General features: G+C 36.5%; 1 non-coding gene across 1 annotated transcript; it reads right to left on the minus strand.

The window, feature by feature from the left end:
* Window positions 1-444: 444 nt before the first annotated feature.
* trnal-aag (transfer RNA leucine (anticodon AAG)) lies at window positions 445-526 on the minus strand. Its single transcript has one exon. It is a non-coding gene; the product is annotated as a tRNA-Leu (tRNA).
* Window positions 527-15,567: the final 15,041 nt, after the last annotated feature.

A 15,567-nucleotide genomic window follows, 5' to 3' on the forward strand; every position in this document is an offset into this window, starting at 1 on the left:
TAATATTTGTCCTGTTATTTAATATTTTATGTATTTGTACATCCACTGTGATCTCTAAGTTGTGATTCACATGTATAAATGATAAACTAAGGTGTAATATTGTTAACATTGCACTTATTTTACTAAAGAATTTTCAGTTTGTTCATATATTTTCAAGTACAAGTCGTCAATGGAAACATTTTCATTACGGAATTTACTTTTTTCACTCAAAAGTTCTTATCCTATTATTTATATTATTTTACTGGTCCGGCCCACTCTATATCATATTAGGCTGGATGTGGCCCCTGAACTAAAACGAGTTTGACACCCCTGCACTAGAGACTAGGAGCAGTGAGTTACCCTGTCAGGTGCCTGGGGAGCAAATGTGGGAATAAGTGCCTTGCCTAAGGGTACTTCAGCATCCACATCATCTGCCAGTCCTCAGAAGCCTCAGTTTAATAGTAATGGCAGTGGTGGGATTTGAACCCACGCCTCCTGAGAGACTGGAGCCTTAATCCAGCGCCTTAGACCGCTCGGCCACACTACCAGGTTGTGTTTAAATGTGGCTATACGTGACTCTTGGCTTCATTATTTTTTCAATGCTGTATTTTATTCTGCCTTCCATAAGGGAGCACCTTTATAATATTACAATAACAAAATACCTACAAAACAGGAATTTGTGCCCCTGAAGAGACTGGAGCCTTAATCCCACACCTTAGACCACTTGACCACACTACCCCTTTGACTGGAGGTCTCTTTTGACCCTCACAGTTTTTATACTATGGACAACATTCTAAAGTTGTCCATCATTTAAGCTTGCGGTCATTCCCAATTGCATGCCTGATGAAGGTTCTTGTTTCATATTTGGCAAAACAGCACTGTGTATAGAATGTGGACCTGGGAAAACCAACAGTTTTTATTAAATAGGTATTTTCCATGATCAGGCTATTCAAGTCAGTAAATAAGTGTGTAACCAGTGGTGTAGTGGTCCCTGGAGAAGTGCGTATACTCTCAATTTTTGCCCTTTTTCTTTTAAGTAGTTCAGAAAAACAGCGTTTTAGAAACAGTGACAAATAACACTACTCTATTTAGTTTACCCAAAAATCCATCAGTAGTATTTGCTCACTGTTATAAAATTATCATGACTTGATCAGGGGCAGTTTGTAGGTTTTACTGGTCACACAGGCAGCTGCATGGATGTAAATGTATTCAACATGAGGCAAACATAGGATAACATTAGCCTTTCATAACGTTAGCCTTTCATAATGTTAGCCTATTCACACAGTTCACCAGTAGTTTCAAAGAGTCACTCATTCTAAAACCACCTTAAAACTTACCTCAGAATTATGTATTCCATGAACATAGGTTCTCTCGATATGTGTCATTCATTTGAAAGACGTTTATTCTGCCTTTCTTTTTAACATTTCCAATAATTATGCATCTTTCAACGAGACGTGCAGAGACCCGTCAATCAACTGGGGTGGCACTGGCACTTGAGGTGTCCAATCAGGTTCCAGAGGTAAACCGCGCTAAGCCGAGCCCTCGCTCTGATCTAAGTTAGCAATATTTTCCTCTGATTGACTCATCTGATATCATCAAAGATATTATCAAACTTCTTTTAAATATCGTCTTTTTCAAATATAAATAACATACCAAAGGAAATACTTTACTGAAATAGAGTGAAATGAAGGTACAAGAATATATCCTTGTTCTAACGCAGACCTCTGCAGGACCTTGTTAAAATCAGTCCTGGAACACTGCACTTTAACGAGCGCAGACTTTTCCCCAATTAGCCCAGAAAGAGGATAATGCATTTTGCGTTGCGTTGGGGCTAATGAATTACTGATCAAGCCCAGAAACGGGATAACGCAAAATGCATCCATGTAATGCATTTTGTGTTGCATTGGGTTTAACGATTTTTTGAGCGAGCCCAGATACAAGCCCTTGGTCCTTTTTTAGCAGTGCATGGTTTCATGCTTCATTCTATTGTCCCCTGACTTGTGACTTTACAGTTGAAGGGCTGACAAACAAAAGACAAAGTGTGATTCCCATCGCGCTTCACACAAAGTTGTAGTGGTCACAAAATGTTTCAGAGGTATTCTGTATCAGGGGAATAAATAAAGGTGTGGTTTGACAGATACATTTGGAACTAATGTTTGTTACTGAAACTTTTTTTTTCTCATTCATTTAAGACTTGTAGGTTTAGTTATCAGTAGTCACTTTTCCATTGGACATCTGCGCAAAACTTTACCAATATTTACTAAATGTTGAAAAAACAGAAGTGTGTAATGTCAGTTTTTCCATTAACCCTTGGATGCACAACCTACCAATACCTACACTCTTCCACAAGTGGGGTCAAAAATGACCCCAATTAAAATCAATGCGTTTTTCAATAAACTGGGTTGTTATTCTTCAAAATCTTTAAAACGAAGAGTTGTAATATTTTCATATTCCAGGTATTCCTCATAAAACATGTTTGTGACATGAGGCCATTTGCATATTTATTTATTTTTTCATTAATTTTAAGAAATTGCAGTTTTTGTATCACTGCCCCACTCTTCCACAAGTGGGGTCAAAAATGACCCCAATTAAAATAAATGCGTTTTTGCAATAAACTAAAGACATTTCTCTTATTTTGGTTAAGATGATATATTTTGTTCAAACAAAAGAGTAATTTCATTTTTGACATGTACATTTTTTTACTTTTCATTCACATTTTAGCACTTAACAATCAATCAATCAAGTCAATCAGGTGTCAAAACATGTTTGTGTGTCCCTATGTCTGGAGGACGAACAGAGAACATTCAACAGGTCCAGAGAGCATAACACTGTCCACGCATATGTACACACACAAACATGTTCTCTCCTCTCACTGTGTGCAGCTATCACAAACTACTTGCTTCTGGCTGTGACCATTGTACACGGGAGTACTGCATTTCCAACAGCAATCAGTGGCTTTGCGATCTTTGTTTCTTGGACACAACTGGCACCTCTTTCTCTTCTGCTGGCCCTGTGTGCTTCTTTCCTGTGGCCGGATCGCAGCAGTTTTTGTCACTCCACACCTTCCCATTACTTCAGTGATGTAGGTTGGTAGAGTCGGGGTACCTTCCGGTCGACTTTTCATGTGAGGTGCCACAAGCTCCTTTGAGAGCTCTCTGAGGAAGTGTTGTCGTCCATCAGTGATGCCTGTGTAAAATTCAGGGTGCTGAGCCTTGAAAAATGAATAGGCATTCAGAGTGGCAACATCAGTCATGTTGTACCAAAGCACCATGGGCCACCTCTGCGTCTGGCGTTTGCAGGTGAAGTTGCCAACCATCTGGTCCATAGTATCTACTCCTCCTTTGGTCTGGTTGTAGAAGAGGATCGCTTCTGGTTTCTGCTTTGGGCTGTTTTCATCCACCATCTTGCTGTGGTGCATTGTGCTAAGCAGCAGAACAGCCTTTCCCTTTTTTCTCACATAGCTGATCATGGTCATGCTGCCATTGAACCCAAATTCAGTGCTGTGGACCTCTCTGGACCTGGAAGCCTTCATGACTGGAGGAATGTCTGGCTTGTTCTGTCACAAGTTCCCACAATAGTCAGACCCTTCTCCAGGAGATGCTGTGCAAGAGGCACACTGGTGAAGAAGTTGTCAGTGGTGATGTTGCGACATGTGTGTCTGAATCCACTGCACAACTGATGGACAATGTTTTCCCCCAGATTCTTCTGGATGTCTTCCCCTGGTTGTCTCCCTAGGTACATGATCCCATCAACTGCATATGGGGTGCGTGCATCACAAACCCAGAAGATCTTTATGCCGTACTTGGCGGGCTTGCTCGGCATATACTGCAGAAGCCGGATCCTCCCTCTGAAAGGCACAAGTTGTTCCTCATAGAGCTCTCAAAGGAGCTTGTGACACCTCACATGAAAAGTCGACTGGAAGGTACCCCGACCCTACCAAACATAAGATGTTTGTGTGTGTACATATGCGTGGACAGTGTTATGCTCTCTGGACCTGTTGAATGTTCTCTGTTCGTCCTCCAGACATAGGGACACACAAACATGTTTTGACACCTGATTGACTTGACTGATTGATTGTTAAGTGCTAAAATGTGAATGAAAAGTAAAAAAAATGTACATGTCAAAAATGAAATTGCTCTTTTGTTTGAACAAAATATATCATCTTAACCAAAATGAGAGAAATATCTTTAGTTTATTGCAAAAACGCATTGATTTTAATTGGGGTCATTTTTGACCCCACTTGTGGAAGAGTGGGGTAGTGATACAAAAACTGCAATTTCTTAAAATTAATGAAAAAATAAATAAAAATGCAAATGGCCTCATGTCACAAACATGTTTTATGAGGAATACCTGGAATATGAATATATTACAACTTTTCATTTTAAAGATTTTGAAGGATAACAACCTGTGGGGTCATTTTTGACCCCACGTGTGCATCTAAGGGTGAAATCACAATTGCGATGATTTTTTATTTATTATCGCAAGATGACATTAGAAGTCATTTAATAAACATAGCGACAAATGTAAATATGGTGTTGATTTACAGATATATTCATTATTATTATATATTACCCCTCTAAATTAAAAAATGATCGGGTTTCCTGGTGTGTCCGCAACATGTTTCTTCTTCTTCTTGGCTTGTTGTAACATATGTCAACATACGTTTTTTTAATTCACCTGACTAGTTGCGAAAAAAGGTCTTTCCATTGCAGTTTTGCGTGATAAACCATTTTCGCTACGCCCAAAAAGCCACCTCTTGCCAGCGCAAAAACTTTTAATTGAAAAATGACACTTTTGGCTAAATTGCCGTTTTTTCCATTAGGTAAATTTTTATGTGCAAGTTATATTTGCACAATTTGAGAGTCAATGGAAAAGCAACTAGTGTCATCCACTTCTTTTGCTCTTTATCATCACATGTAAAGTTGTAGAATGAAAACTAGATGTGTTTTATGGACTCAGACACAGTACTAAAGCAGACTGAATGTAGAAGAACGATCAGAAGTGGACCCGGAAACAATATATGACATTGTCTCTTCAAAACAGGATAGTGATGTGAAATGTGTTAGAAAGGGTCAAAAATAAAAAATCAACTTGGCATTTTCACACAAGAAGAAAACAGCCTTTCTTTACAGGCATCGCCAGAGGTTTTTATGATGGACTTTAGAAGTGACGGTAGTGATAATGTGACACTTTCATAGAGCTGTCGTCCTTTGTAAGTAGCTCCAGCCTGTAGTGCTGAACAGTGTTGTCACTTGTCTCAGCTAAGTGTCAGACATTTTTACTCCGCGCTCCGAAGGGGAGGCAAGGGGTATTGTTTTTGGTTTTGTTTGTTACCTACACCAAGGATACAAGGATACTGGCACAAGTAACAAATGATTAAATTCTGAATTTTGGTGGTGATCGGGGGGATGGGGGTGGGGCTTGTTTGTAGGTCTGTTAGCAAGATAACTCAAGAATTTATGGAAGAATCTTGATGAAATTTTCAGGAAATGTTGATACTGGCACAAGGAACAAATGAGGTCTGCGCTCTCCGAGTGTTTTTATAGTTTGTTTGTTTGTTTGTTTGTTTGTTAACATTCTAGCAGCAAAACCATTGGTTGAATTCATACCAAATTGGGTTTATAGATTGCCAGTGACCCAGAATAGATCTGATTACATTAAGGGAAAAGTAGATCAAAGTTCAAATTTTTTTATGAATTTTTAAAAACTTTTTTCTTCTCCTATTTACTTATAACGGGCAGCAAAATTTCAAATACCTGTAAAAACATCATTTTTTTTTTCAATTTACTTCCAATTTGGGACATATATAGAGGCAATGGATATGCTCACATCACCACATGCATAGGCCAAGGTTATTATCGTTAACGAAAACTAACAAAATAACGAAAACTAGAATTGTAAAAACATTTTTGTTAATGGAAATAAATAAAAACTAAAATTAAAAGAAAAAAAAAAAAAACAATAACTAACGGAAACTGTATTGTGTGCTTACAAAACTAACTAGAACCTATAAACATTTTGGATACAATTCCCTTCGTTTTTGTCTTTGTCAATGTCGGATTGATATGAAATTGATTTATTTCCCTCGAGCAATTTCAGCCACTGGCACCATATGATATTTAACGGTCCGTCACTTCTAGTCACTTGTTGTTTAGAGTCAGCTTTTCGTCCCCACTCTACCTGGAAACATGGAGACTAAAGTTGGGAGAAAGCAGCAGAGTCCTGTCTCGGATTTATATGAATACGACAGTGAAGAAGAGAAAAGATATGAAAAAAACTAAAACTAAACTAAAACTAAGCATTTAAAAAATATCAAAAACTAATAAAAACTATCAAACCTGCTCTAAAAACTAATTAAAACTAACGGAATTAGAGAAAAAAAAGTCAAAACTAAATACAACTAAACTATACTGACAGTCAATATAAACTTTGAGGTAGTAATGTATGCATATTTCTTCTTGTAGGGGGGGTTGTAATTATTCATTGTGGATTTATTGATGACTTAGTGCTCGGGTAGTTGAGATAATGATGAGCTGTCATGTTGTCACGGTTCATTGCACATGGGTTGGTCTCTTTGCAAAAGTGGATCAAATACACATTAAGCAATACTCAGTGGGTACACAGTAAAAACTGGAGAGTTGAATCAACTCCCGCAGAGTTGATTTTAACTCTTTTTCAGAGTTTATATTGGTCCACACTTTACAGAGTTAAATAAACATTTTCATTGGAGTTACTTATTTAACACTATGCCAGAGTTGCCTTTTTAAGTCAGAAACCTGAGTTAACTTAACACTAAATGATTTAACTATTAACACTCACAAGAGTTCATAAATGGTCTGAATTTATATAGTGCATTTTCTACGCCTTCATGGTGTTCAAAGCGCTTTCTAATTCCTCACATTCACCCATTCAAACGCAGACCAGCAGGTGACTTCAACATGTGGACAGTTGGAGCCAGGATTCAAACCGCCGACCCTTTGGTCATTGGACCAAAAGGTCTACCAAAGCTCTACCAACTGAGCCACAGCCGCCCTTCATAATCTCACTGACATGGGTTAAATGAACCCATATGGATTTATTATTTACACTGTCAGAGTTTCTCCTTTAACTCAAACAGAGTTAAATTAACACCATGAAAGTAACAAAAATAACACTCACTTTACTTAATTTTCACTCTGAAAGTAGTGTTAATTTTAATCATAAAAAAAGTGAATCCATTAAAAATGACTTAAAATTCAATGTGAACAGGATGATTCAAAGAACGCTGATGCATTTTTTTTTAGAAAATTTATTTTCCTCTTTTTTCTCTCTGACAGTGACAGTCTGATAGAAATTGCACAGGTTCACCTTGTTTGAAATGCAGGGGCCAGGCAAATTAACACTGGAGACGCAAAACAACACTTCTCCTGAGTTAATTTCCACAGGCTTGACTAACTCTTTTCATTAACCCCAACTCTGAGTGACATTTAACTCACAGTGAGTTAAAACTACACTATGAGAGTGAAAATTGACTCTCAAATGTTTAACCCTGAAATTTCAACTCTCCAATTTTTGCTGTGTATGTGCACAATTTGAGGATTGGTTTTGAAGGCCTATATAAAGGCCCAAAAAAGGCCACCATTGTTAGTCCAGTGAACGGCATCATGCCACGTCTATCACGTGAACAACGTCTTTGGGTACTGGGTATGGTGGAGCCAGGCCTATGTATGGGCTGTTCCCAGCCCACAATCACAAACCTAGTTGAATGCCACAACACCACCGGCTCTGCTGACGATAGACCGCGTCCAGGGTGAGAGAGAGTGACAACTCCCGACCAGGACCGCTACTGTTGTGACTTTGTGTTTGGCAGGTGCCATTTTCTTTTGTTAAGTTTTTTTGTTTTGAAATTGTTCTTGAAACTTTAGATTTTTGTTTCTGTATGCCAATATCCTAAACAAATGATTCATATGAAAAAATTCCAGTTTAGGGTTTCAAATTAAAAATTATGTGGAAAAATATGGTCTCAAAGTTTTCATTGACTGTGAGTGTATAATGAAAAATCCAAAACTATTCTAACCTTGGCATAGACATGATGACATCAGCTGGATTGATGCCAAAATAAGCAACAATATGTGCAAGGGGCGGGCTTTGTTGAAATGCTTGTTGATGAACTAATATAATTGTTTCACTTCCAGTCATAATTGTTTTGGTTGTCTGTTCATTTTCCATGTCTTCTCACCTTTCTTCTCTGTCTTCCCATTTATACTGAGCCCCGAGCTCCCCCCTCCCACCCCACCTGTCTCCTCTACAGTCTTTTACTCACACAGGAGTTCAGATGACTCATCCTGCAGTTTAGGGGACATGCATTTTGATTGACATTTCATAACTAGCTGGATTTGTTCTGACGAAGGCATGTGTGTACACTGACAATAGGATTTTCACTCAATTTTCTTTATTATAGATTTGTAATTAGACAAAAGCCGGTGCACAATACTCCCTGCTCCATGGTTCAGTAAACACGGCAATGCGAGGCAATCTGCCTGATCATTTACTTGAGTAAACAATTACCCTGGCTGAGGCACTTTGCTGACACTAGAAGATAACGTTCCTTTACATAGTTTGAGTTGGTAAATACTGTCATCAGCTTTAATTCTATGAAATTACATTGACACATCTAAATAGGCCTGTTGGAGACATTTTCAGTTGGAAAAGTTGTCCTCATCTCTTAAGTTTAGAAGACCTTTTATTTGTTGTTCTGGTTGTTCTGTTAGTTGTTAATTAAATCAATAAAATGAGAATTTAAAGGAATATATACAACATATTTAAGACATAAATAGATATCTGTGTCCATAATATTACATATCTAACATTTCCATGTTATTTGCACTTTATGTTTACTGCACTGTGGGGCCTTAGAGTGCAGTAATTTCAGCTCTCTCTGTATACAATGTACATGGCAGAACTGACAATAAAGATGACTTTGACTTTTTGACTTTGACTAATGAGCAGAGGAAGAATTTATACTAATATTATACTACGACCTGAAATAAACACATTTACATTGACCTTATTTAAAATGACCATATCTATGTGCAGCTGCCTCTCTAAACAAAACAAGACAAAAAAATAAATAAATAAATACAAACAATATAAGTGACATGACTGATGGCACATGTCCCAGTACAATCTGACAAGTTCTTACTTTTCCAGGAAAACAGAATGATAATATGACATCTGATGGGTTTCTATAAATTGGTTTCAGTGTCTGGCTTCGACCAGCTCTACATGTAAAGTGTCATGAGATAACTTCTGTATCTCATGACGAAATTTTGAAGTTTTGAAATTTTGCAGCAAAAGTTAACCCGTGTTTTAGTTTTTTTTTTTGTTTTTGTTTTTTTTCTTTATTCAGAAATGCATTATGGGAATTGGTAACATTTGGAAATGTGAAATTATGGTACAAGGAATATTCAAATCATGTGACTTATCTGACTGATTCTCATTATCTTCCACAATCCTTAATCCTAACACACAGATGGTAGTAAAAACTGTCCCAGTTTCTATACTCCAGAGACAGTCTATTTATTTATTTATTTATTTATTTATTTTATTTTATTTTATTTTATTTTATTTTATTGTTTTTTTAAATCACTAACAGAAACAGAATACTTTGCTTCTGGATGTCTGTTTATACCAGGGGTGGACAATTCATTTTCTTATGGGGCCACATGATAAACTTCAACAGGGTCGGACCAATGCACTTGCAGCTCTGCTCAATATGTATTCCTATAAAAACAGTAAATGAAATAATGCAATGATACAATGAAAGTGTGGAGCACAGAATACAAATACTTAATGAATATTCACAAAAACATTTTAAAAAATGTGCAAAACCAGCTCCACATTAACTTTACATGAAAAACAACAAATGCATCCAGCTTTGTTTGTTTGCATATCTCAGTTCTTTTTTTTTTTCTTTACCACTGACTTCAGTGAAGAAACACTTAGAAGTCGTGTCTTGTTAAAAACTCTACATTCTGAATCAATCTTTCTTTTTTTGGTGTTAGCTCATATCTTCATGGGCTGAAACTGACAAACAAACCAATCAGCGTATAAGCCTTATGCTAAGTACTTGTGAAAAAACATTAATTCACTGTGGTTAATTATAGTTATACTTATTTGTATAGAATTTTAATTTGCCAATAACTTCATGCGGGCTCGTCAGGGTGAGCTATTGGGTGGTATGTGGCCCGCAGGCCGTACAATGCCCAGGTCTGGTTTATACAGTCATGCATCATGTAGCTCATGCTGCCACCTTCTGATCTTCTGACTAGCGGTGTGTATTGGCAAAAATCTGGTGATATGATACAAATCACAATACTAGGATCATGATACAATATATCATGATGCAGTTAACAAGGCTTTTTTTTTTTTTTTTTTGGTCTTTTTTTAAAATTATTTTTTATTTCCTGGAAGAATTGAATCACACCAGAAATATGTGCAAATACAAAACACATTTTTATTTGATCAGAACAGGATCTAGCAAATGCAATATCACAAAATTTTCCTCTGTAAAAACTTAAATTCTTGCTGTACAGGCATTGCAGTTTAAGGTCCTGTTATGGGGGTGGAAAGGAGAGGACTCAAATGCTCAGTGCTGAAGGGAGATCAACGAATTTATTAACTTAAATAACAACTTAAACAAGGAAAACACACAAAAACCTGAGTCCGAGTGGGTAAATGTCCGGGTTACGGATCGTATGAAGATGATGAAATGGATCAGCGTCGCGCAGCTGCAGCACCAAGCCTTAAATGGACTCACTGGTAATGTGCTGCAGCCGCACGATGCTCAACAACTGAGTCAGATCATGAGCGATGAGGTGATGAAGAGCAGAGGGAGGAGCCGGCAGTCCCACCGGCACAGACCGTGACAGATCCAGCTCAAATGTTCATATTCTATTAGTTCATAACTAACATCTTAACATTATTTTTGTACAGTCCCAATGAAGGAACTAATATGTGCCTCTCTCAGACAGTAAAAAGTTTTAGGATGCTTCAAATAACCATTATTTAATAAAACAGCGTTAAACAGTGATAAATAAAATATAAACAAAAAAGAAAAAGAACAAACAAAAATTAACCTCCGCCATATCTGCATTTGAAGAAATACCTAAAAATATCGGTACAATAATTTTTAACCCTTTCATGCATGAATTATGAGAACGTTAATCAAGATTTTTTTTCTTTGTTCTTCTTTAGGCATTTAAAAAACAATGCAATGGATTTTTTTTTTTTTTTTTTGATGAAGCTATTTTTCATGGAGTTGCAAAAATGTGCGTTTAATTTCTAAAGCAACGAAACGTGTATTTAGTGATATACTGTGTGAAAACTATGAAATAAAAACATTAAATGCTACTAATTTGATGTTTTCTCACATTTTAACATACACTACAAACAAAAAGTTATGGATATTTAAAATTTTTGGAGCTATTTCTTTTCAGTTGGGATTTTTGCACAATGCTTTTTACTTTTTTTGTGTGTGAATTGAACTGAAACACATTTTTTTTTTTTTTTTTTAATGACCAGACATAGTTTTATTTACAAATGGCAAAAATGACAAAAAAAACGACAAAAAACAAAAAGAAATATCCTTAACTTTTTGTGTGTAGTGAACTCCAATACTAGTCACTTCATAGAGATAATATGCCAAAAAAAACAAAACAAAAAAAATAACAAAAAAAAAGTTGTTGTTAATTACAGTCTAATAACGATAACAAGGACTTGATTTACACTCAAACATGTTAGATTTGGTTTATCAAGAACAGCCAAGTTACAGTAATGTTATCAACTGCAGTGTTTTGTGTATTGTGTTGGCTGATATGAAACTAAAATAACAAAATCCATGAATTTACAAGAGAACAGCTGAAGAATAACTGTCCACTGTAGTGACCACTGTGCATGAAAGGGTAATACTGATACAGTATCGTGAAATTAAACCTTTCATGCACGATTTATGAGAACCTTAATCAAGATTTTTTTTTTTTTTCCTGAGTGTTTTTATTCCTCTTTAGGCATGAAAAAAAAAAAAATCAGAAAACAATGCAATTTAATTTTTTTCATCAACCTATGTTTCATGGAGTTACAAAAATGCGCACTCGGCTGGACACTGTGTGTTAAATTTTAAAGGCAAAGAAACATACATTTACTGATATACTGTGTGAAAACTATTAAATAAAAACATTTTAATGCTGCTAATTTGATGTTTTCTCACGTTTTATCATACTCTAATACTAGTTATTACTTATTTTATTGAAATAATTATGCAAAAAAAAAAAACCTTTTTGTTTAAAAATGCAATAAATAAATAATTAAATAAATAAATTCCGGTTAATTGCAATCTAATAAGAATCTGCTTTTTTTTTTTTGCACTCAAACATGTTACTGCAGATCAGGATTATCTAGAACAGTCAAGTTACAGTAATGGTATGAATGTCAGTGTATGGGATGATGCATAAGTGTCCACTGTGTTGGCTGATATGGAACTAAAGCAATAAAACCCATGAATATACAATTAAACAGCTGGAGAATAACTGTCCACTGGAGTAACCAGTATGCATGAAAGGGTTAACCTTCGCAATATATTGCAGAACCGATATCTTCTTACACCCCTACTTCTGACGCTAATTTTCCAACCCATTTATGGAAACATACTGTATGTAACTTGTATTTTCTGTTTTTTATGCTTCATATTTGCTTGTTTTTTAATAGGGAAAAAGTCAATTGCACATCTTAAATTACAATCTCATCACAGCTTTTATCTTTTAATGTCCATTGTCAGAGAATCACTGATGGCCTGGAGTATCTGCAGTTCCAGACTGTACCCTGGTGTTAAAACTCCTGCTCCTTGAGTTCATGTATATAAGGTATCTACGTCTTTTTTCATCCTTAGACTGCTTACCTTCTGTTACACTGGCGCTGATACTAAGCATCTGTGTATTTTCTCCATAATTTACCTCATGAATCTTGTTTATTCCATCCTTCAGTCTAATATTAACTGATGTACTGTGGAGAAAACAGCCAATGTGTAGCTTATATAACATAAATCTTGATTTGCATACCTCTTCATCCAAGCTGCAGATGCCCATAACACCCACATTATTAAGAAATTCAGCCACCAGTATGACTTACTCAAAGATTGCACTTGTCTTAATTGTATATATGAAAAAAAAAAAAAAAAAAAAAAAGATTAATTAATTCATCTCTAAGCAAAGGATACTCATTAAAGATAAAACTTTAAACAGAATACACTCAATGCTTTCTAATAATAATACCAGATAATATCAAATATCTTTAAAGCAATATATTTATGTTGATTATATTATATTGTTCCACATAATATCTTATCATAACCATCAACCTGTTCTCTTTTAATGAGTAGAATGTAGCCATGTATGCAACTGGCATATCTACTGACAATAAAAACTCAACTGTACACATTATCAATACACAGAATAATGAATATTTAATGAAAACAGCAGGGTTTTGTAAGCCATACTGATGTTGTGTGCCAAAGCAGTCATGGTGTTCACTCAGTAACAATAATGAGTAATGAGCTCTGCATGCAGTCATGAAAGTATATGGATACTTCGATAAAAAAGAAACATGTATATGAGTCGGAAAAAAACATTTTTCTTGATTTGAACTCAACAAAAGTGTCAACAACACAATAAAACAAAAATTAGCATAATTATCGTATGGATTTTTCTTTTGTCTTTTGTTTTGTCACATTCTCAGCTTCAACAGTCACAAAATGTTTCAACGTTCTGTTTAATTTAATTTTACTTATGGACATTTTGATGTTAAACAAATATCATTATAATTAAGTTCATGTCTATAAACATGAGTTAAAGTCACAAATCACAGTTTTTTATGTAACGTTCATCTTCTTATGTTGTACAAGTTTTTGTAGTCTTCTTCCATCTTTGATTTCTATTGCATTATATTTTTCACAAATAACCCTGATTTCTTTAAGTTTCACTCAAGACCAAAAATGATCTATATTTTTCAGGAAAATTAAAGTCATTGATTAACATGAATTAGGGGTGCAACAGTACATGTCATAGTACATACCAAACAATACGTCCCTCACGGTTCAATACAAGCATGTATCTCAGTATGGCTCATTTGTCATTTTCAAATGACATTTCCGGACAACTCGCTTTTATATTAGAGCTTAGCAAGACGACTGACTGACGGAATTCTACTGTCGTTGGCTTGAGATGGACACAGAGCCTGGTAAGAGCCAGACACATGGCTGCAGAGCCCCAGCTGTGCTCTGCACCCAGCCCATTTGACTTATGCCGCGTTTCCACTGTGTGGTACCAGCTCGATTCGACTCGAATCGGCTCAGCCTTTTTGCATTTCTATTATGAAAAAGAACCTGGAATCTGGTACCTGGTACTAGTTTTTTTGTATCACCTCCGCTGAGGTTCCAAGCGATACTAAACCATGACGTATAAACACTGCAGACCACTGACTGGTCAGACAGTTTTCTCTGTGACCCGCTGTTTTACAAAAAACAGATGCGGAAGTTGAAAGTAAATATAGTGGGACGTTAATCTACATGATAACAGCCCAAAACTACACCATGATTCAGTCTTTGGTGGCTGACGTAAAAATTCAGACATGACAACACGCAACGAGCGAGTTGTCAGCAACTATCTGAGCAGACGACATGGAAACAATGCGCCACATCGCTATGACGTCCAGGTACTGTAAAATCTGTAGTATCCTGTAATGGAAACGGCCTCCAGGAATATCGAGTCCAGCCGAGCTGAGCCGAGTTGAACTGGTTCCATGTGGTGGAAACGCAAGATTAAACTTAACTCGGATCCAGTTCCAAGTAAGGGCTCAATGAAGCTCTACGTTAAAGACGCAGATGAATACGGACAGAGTGTCCTGTCCGTCCCCTGCATACATTACATATGTAATTTTCTGGAAGCTCCATACACAGACGGAGAATACAGAGTAGTATCACTGAGAACTGTGGAGGCAGTGTTGAGATTTGAACAGAGTCATTTCCATAAATAATGACACTTTTCAACGAGCGACTGTGTGAGTTAGTGAAAACTACCAACTTATTTATGACAACTACCCTCATCAATATTAACATTAGTATCCACAGTAGTAAAACCTCCTCTGTTGTCGCCATGTTTGTTATTACTGACTTTCATCTTAATCTTCTCAAAAAACCTTACTCTTCTTCATGGTATTTGGCCAGTATGGTAATTAAGAGTGGCGCCCTCTGGTGGACTGATTGAGAAACACTCATTCCAATGTACATGATGCATGGAAGTATGACGGCATGGCGCATGACAGCGTTAGAAACAGACGTACCTTTTTACGTACATAAAGTGAACATAAATGAGCGCTAAGGCTCTCCACCAGCTCCCAGTTATGTTTCAGCACACAGCTAGGCACCAGCCAGGCGCTGCATCCAAACCATACCGTACAGAATCATGACTCAAGAACCACAATACGTACCAAACCATGAATAACCTGCACTGTTGCATCCCTAGTCTATAGAGACTACCCCCATGTGGTTTAGAGAAC

This window comes from Sphaeramia orbicularis, chromosome 10 (assembly GCF_902148855.1).
Source record: "Sphaeramia orbicularis chromosome 10, fSphaOr1.1, whole genome shotgun sequence".
In the NCBI taxonomy this organism is placed as follows: domain Eukaryota; kingdom Metazoa; phylum Chordata; class Actinopteri; order Kurtiformes; family Apogonidae; genus Sphaeramia; species Sphaeramia orbicularis.